Below are 6,824 nucleotides of genomic sequence, written 5' to 3'. Positions count from 1 at the left end.
TCAAAAGCAGTGCATTACATAGGGTATAGGGTGCCATTTGGGACCTAGACCATGTAATCTTACTCATTATGTTCTAAAAGGCTAAACTGGTCTGTGTTCCATCTCCCAGAGTCTGGTGTAGAGGTGCTGTAGATGTTTGAGTTGGAACACCAGCCTCCCATCTGGCACAAGGAATACGCCACTACTGGAATAGAATACTAAGAAACACAAGAACATCATTCTCCTTTCAACAGAATTATAAAGGATTGCTTTCTCCTTTTTTTCCCATTTCCTTTTCCTGAACCTGCAAGTCCTCTCTTTTTCCAGCAAGTCCTTAAAATACATTGAGCAATAATCAGTGGAGGAATGAGATATAGCCTCGACTGGACAGACGGAATTAATTGGAATGTGTGAAACACACTGGATGCAGATGGGTTTTCACCAAGAGAAAGGCGATGGAATCTTACAGCTTTGTTAGGATTGAAAACAAGCATATTCACGTCATGTGGAACAAATTATGAATACCAAACTGCCGACACTGAGTGTATAGGTAGCTTACAGTAAGTTAGTCTAGATGTAATGAAATGCATTCTATTCTGCTTCAAACGGTCTATCTACTTTCTGCACGACACGCATCTCAAAGGCAACCGCCCTAGTCAACAGAGTAACAAGTCAATATGTGCACCATCAAGCCAGACTAACAACATTTTTACAATGAATGGAGCAAATGCAATCCATGACTATAAGCACATGCAAAGAGTACTTAATTGCTATCATATCTGTTCCCTGAGATCAACATGACTTTTTTTACACGTTTTGACGCTACCCATTATTTGTTTTCTAAAACTTAAACTTAAAACCCAATTACATGTAGCAATATTTCCCCTAGATTTGAGTTATGATAAAGTATGTTAAGAGAGTTTGAAACATTACCCCCTAAACCACGCTTCTTAATACCCGCCCGCTTAACCCGGAAGCCATCTGCACCAATTTGTCGGAGGAAATACATTCAACTGACGGCCGAAGTCAGCCTGCATGTGTCCGGCCTGCCACAAGGAGACGCTGTAGCACGATGAGCCCCCCGGCCAAACCCTAACACAGACGAAACCCCTCCCTCTTTCACCCTCCCCCAAACTCCTTCCCTCCCTGCCTCCCTCTGTCTCTCCCTCCTTCTCTCCCTCCCTACACTTAGCACCTTTTTTTCTATCTAGATCCTAAAACGGTTCTTTGGCTGTCCCCGTAGGAGAACCCTTTGAAGAACCCTTTTAGGTTCCATTTAGGTTCCAGATAGAACCTCTCCACAGAGGGTTCTGCATTGAACCCGAAAGAGTTCTACATGGAACCAAATGGTTCTTCAAAGGGTTCCTTTGGGGACAACCAAAGAACTATTTTGGAGCCCTTTTTGTGTACAGCTTCCAGAGGATATGCTGTTTTTATCCCATCAGTTGATAACCTGTGTCGAGTTTTCTCTGTCTGCCTTATGTGCTGTGCTATCAGGACACACACACAAACACACCTCCCAGCATGTGGCACGTACAGTACCTTTCCATATCAGACTGTCCACTGAAAGGCTCAGCTTTCCATGAACACGCTAATGTCCATGACAAGAGCATCGCTGCAACCTCTTAAACTCACCCCTACACCCCACTGAGGAGCTGTGGAACATTCCGTTTAAAACATCAAACATGTCCTTTCTCAGAACAACTAGAACAAAATGAATGAGGGAGAGGAGGAGGGAGGGAGAGAGAATAGTATAAGGGGAATGGGGAACAGTTAGCAGTGGTCCAGACGCTGACACATCTGTTCTGAGCACGCCAAGAAAGAAAGAAAGAAAGAAAGAGGGGGGAAGTATGACTGTTCTCATTGGAGTGTACTATGCAAGAGTGAGCCCAGCGCCTGATAGCCTGGTCCACCCTGTGATACACTGCAGTGTGATGGTTTGTTTCCTATAGTAACAACAAGGGCAGGGTAGAGTGACACACACACACATATATGTAAGCAAGCACACGCACACATATATGTAAGCAAGCACACACACACACACACACACACACACACACACACACACACACACACACACACACACACACACACACACACACACACACACACACACACGCACACGCACACGCACACGCACACGCACACGCACACGCACAAACAGAAAGAGTTAGCAAGGTTTGAGTGGCAGCTGAAGTTAGAGTTGAATAAACAGTAGTCCTGATAACCCCAGGATTGACAAGGCCACCCTGATGTTCTTATCTCGTAGCTATAGACCGGGACTCTGGCCAGAGGCCAATAGAAACAGGGAAGACAAGCTTGTGGCCCAATCAGTGAAGAGAGAACATCCTGTGAACGATACAAAAAAAGCAGGGGAACCTATCAGGGGCTGGGGTAGGAGGCATATGAGGTAAGGGAGTGTGCTGGAGGTACTGTCTGTCTGTCACAGTCTGTGTGTGCGTGTGTGCTTGTGTGAATGTGCTATTCAGATGCATTATGTTGTGTATATATGATAGAGTGTTCACAGACACCTCTGGCACCACTTGTTATTGAGTTCTTGGATGGCTGGGAGCTCGGCCCCATGAGGTACTGGGCTGTCCGCACCACCCTTTGTAGCACATTGCGGTCAAGGGAGGTGCATTTGCCATACCAAGCGGTGATGCAGACAGTCAAGATGCTCTCGGTGGTGCAGCTGTAGAACTTGTTGAGGATCCGATGGCCCACGCAAAATGTTTTCAGCCTCTTGAGAGGGAAGAGGTGCTGCTGGGCCCTCTGCACAACTGTGTGGGTGCATGTGGACCATGTTAAGTCCTTAGTGATGTGGAAGCCAAGGAACTGCTCTCCCATCTTTTTTCTATAGACCACGATCAGCTCCTTGGTCTTACTGGCATTAAGGGAGAGGTTGTTGTCCTGGCACCACACTGCTAAGTCTCTGACCTGCTCCCTGTAGGCTGACTCATTGCCGTCGGTGATCAGGCCTACCACTGTCGTGTCTTCAGCAAACTTGATGATGGTGTTGGTGCAGTGGAGGGGGTCTGGCGTGTCTGGGATGATGGTGTTAATGTGTGTCATGACAAGCCTTGCAAAGCACTTCATAATTACAGATGTGAGTGCTACAGGGCGGGTTACCTTGGAGCTCTTGGAGCTCTTGGGAACAGGGACAATGGTGGTCAGCTTGAAACATGTTGGGATTACAGACTGGGACATGGAGAGATTGAAAATGTCTGTGAAGACACTTGCCAGCTGGTCTGCACAAGATTTGAGAATGAGGGAGGGCTTTGTATGTGTTTCTGTGTGTAGAATAATAGATTTGAGAATGAGGGAGGGCTTTGTATGCGTTTCTGTGTGTAGAATAATAGATTTGAGAATGAGGGGGGGCTTTGTATGCGTTTCTGTGTGTAGAATAATAGATTTGAGAATGAGGGGGGGCTTTGTATGCGTTTCTGTGTGTAGAATAATAAATTTGAGAATGAGGGAGGACTTTGTATGCGTTTCTGTGTGTAGAATAATAGATTTGAGAATGAGGGAGGGCTTTGTATGTGTTTCTGTGTGTAGAATAATAGTGGTCAAGAGTTTTAGGGCCCCTAGTGGGGCAGGAGATGTGTTGCTAGAAGTGAGGTAGGATGGTTTTAACTCTCTTGGTAGATTAAAGGGTCTGCAGCTTACCATGAGGTATTCTGTATCAGGTGAGCAAAAGCTTGAGATTTATTTCACACAAGTTGCTTTTTATCAAAAAACTAAACTTACCCAAAGCCGTCGTCTGATCCTGTTGCTGCATGGAGAAACCACTGAGTACTACATGCATAGAGCGTCATAATCCAGACACGTTTCAGTAAGACAAAATATTACAGCTTTTCAACTTTCTATGATAGGATACTTTCTATGGATGAAGCTCATCCATCTTATTCTTGAGTGACTGGAAATTTGCCAAAGGAATGGAGGAGAGCACCTTCTCTGTTTTCTCTTCACCTCAATTTCACCAGGACTCCACCTCGTCTCACACGCCTGCGGCGTTTTGGTATCCCATGGAACGAAGGAATAGGGCCCATATGAACAGTGGAACAGCTGAGTTGGAGTTGAAGTCGTATTTGATGTTGAAATTGAGGTTAGTAACTGTGGATCTGATGTCCAGAAGTGCTTGGCGGTCATAATATATGATAATAGTGTGACCTTTTTGTACAGAAAAAGTAAAGATAAACATAATAAAAGTCACTCTGTCTGCGCCATCTTGTGCTTCAGTGTGTGCATGTGTGTGCGCATGTGTGTGTACGTGCATGCGTGCTTGAATGGGATGGAACGGGTGTGTGCACTGTATGTTACTGTCTGTTGATGTATTGAATTGTGTCACAGGGCTTCCATTCCATCAATACCCTGGCTAAGTCCTGCTGATGTTTCTACTACCTCCACCACCACCACCTCCTCCGATGGCCTGTTTAAACACTGATTAGCAGCTGAGGTACGTTACGTAAGGAGTTCAACAACACAGATGAACATTCCACCTCCTGAACGTCACTGACAGGCAGACCGTGTTTTCAGGGGAGAACGGGGTGAGAGGTCACACAGGATTTCCTGGTTGGTAACAGTCGCAACTAGGCCTGGGATGCATTTCAAATGGCACCCTACTCCCGATTTAGTGCACTACTTTTGACCAGAGCCCTGTCCTTGGTCAAAAGTAGTCCACTAAATAGCGAATAGGGTGCCATTTGGGATGCGACCCTGAACACAAACATGTTGATGGAGAGGCAGGAGGGAGACAGGAAGGAAGGAAGATAAAGACAGACAGGACGGCCCTGAATGACGCAGCCATGCCGCACCCCCAAAATAAACCACTTTAAGCATCAGTCGCCACATCACACTGTAGTGCTTCTCCTAAGTGCTTGGCTTTTTGTGGTGAATCAAGCCCTCTGATTCACAGTGATAACACAAACACACACACATGCCTACACACACGTGTGCACACACACACACTCTCTCCACCAACAACCCGCTCACCTCTCCAATCTCTCTATCAAGTGGTGGCTGGCTGGGCACATCACTTCTTACAGTAGAGTGGCAGAGGGGAAATCAGCAACAATAAGCATCTACTACAGGTCTGATTTATCGATACTTCCTGTTTCTCTCTGTTTTTCCCACATTCCCCAGCAAGGACAGGAAGTCATCCTTTCAGGAAGTGGGAGACAGGGAGCTTCCTGTCTTTGTTGGGCGGTGAGGAGTCTGTCAGAGGGGGGAGATAACACCCCAGGACAGAACAGAGGTGATGTTTGTTGTTTTTCTCCCTTCACAGAAACACACTGTGGGACAGCGCAGTCTTTGCAACACCCCCCCGCCACACACACACGCACACACTAGGTAGGCCGTCATTGCAAGTAAAAATTGTTCTGAACTGAATTCCCTAGTTAAATAAAGGTTAAATAAAAATGTTAAATATATATAATTTTTAAACATACCTGCACACACAAATTCAGTCTTCGTGTAGGGTTTGAGCATTATTCTGCAGGGGATATTGCCTGGAGTGACACCGCCACCTGGTGGTCTTATGGCCATGTGAAGGGACTGGGGTGATGAACGGGGCACGTATCCACAAAGCATCTCTGAGTAGGACTGCTGATCTAGGATCCATATAATCTTAGTCATTATTATCTAATAGGAAAAACTGATCTTAGATCAGCACTTTGATACGCTTTGTGGATAGGGGCCCTAATCACCAGACAAGCTTCTTAGTTCCTGGTTGAATTTCAATCAGTTTTTCACAAGGGGACAATGTTACAGAAGGTCAAAAATGTGAAATACGTATGGTGTTGATATGATTGAGTGATTATCAGTCAGGATGCACTAGTCTCTGAAAGTCCCCCGCCTGTTGTAGAATAGGACCTTGTAGCAGCCGTAAGGTCAATGCAGCAGATTCAGATCAAATTCTTTATTTACAATGAAAAGAAAATCTTATTCAGACCTACACTCAAACTGAACAGCATCAACAGTCCTGGGCCTGACTCAGGTGAAGAAATCACATACTAATTCATTATGAGTAATAGTAGCCTGGGACAGCCATGTCCGAACACCTGTGCTTACATTCTAAATAGAAGCCGAGGCATTTAGGGTATTCCCAAAAAACAAGATTTATAGTAGGCCATGTGAATAATATCTAACATTTAGTATGCTTTAAATGCCAGGATGTCATACTCATTTCAGCTTTTCATCTGGTAGAATCAGAGACGAAAGAGGAAGCAAGACATCCCTCTCCCTCATTTTTTTATGGTTCATATACAGTCAATAAACTAAGTAGACCAGACACAGCTGCTATCCCACTAGTGTCTATGGGAGAGTTACCCCTTAAGTAGACCGGAAATTGAAAAATGTTTCAATGATAAACGGCCTTAGTGTGACATCTTTGATTAATCCACAATCTTTCGTAGAATTTGCTGACCCACAATTTTCGAGAACCACGTCTGACATATAAGGCACTAGAGGCAATACAGTAATGGACAAGAGGCAATACAGTAATGGACAAGAGGCAATACAGTAATGGACAAGAGGCAATACAGTAATGGACAAGAGGCAATACAGTAATGGACAAGAGGCAATACAGTAATGGACAAGAGGCAATACAGTCACAGGGAAATGGCGTTGTTCAGCCTGACACACGTTTATGTTTCTCATTCACTTATTTCATTAACGCATGTTTCAGCTGCTTTCTCTGTATTGACACAACCTACCAGTGTCAACTGTATTGAACAAATAGACAGTCATTTATACCCATAATCTCAGTATTTCCTCATTCTAAATGTTTTTTTTCCTGACCTGAGGATGCACCCTGCAAAGAATTACAATAGCCAGGCTTCCATTCA

Source organism: Oncorhynchus gorbuscha, linkage group LG24 (genome assembly GCF_021184085.1).
Source record: "Oncorhynchus gorbuscha isolate QuinsamMale2020 ecotype Even-year linkage group LG24, OgorEven_v1.0, whole genome shotgun sequence".
In the NCBI taxonomy this organism is placed as follows: Eukaryota; Metazoa; Chordata; class Actinopteri; order Salmoniformes; family Salmonidae; genus Oncorhynchus; species Oncorhynchus gorbuscha.
The sequence above is the reverse complement of the archived record's forward strand: the minus strand, read 5'-3'. Positions refer to the sequence as shown.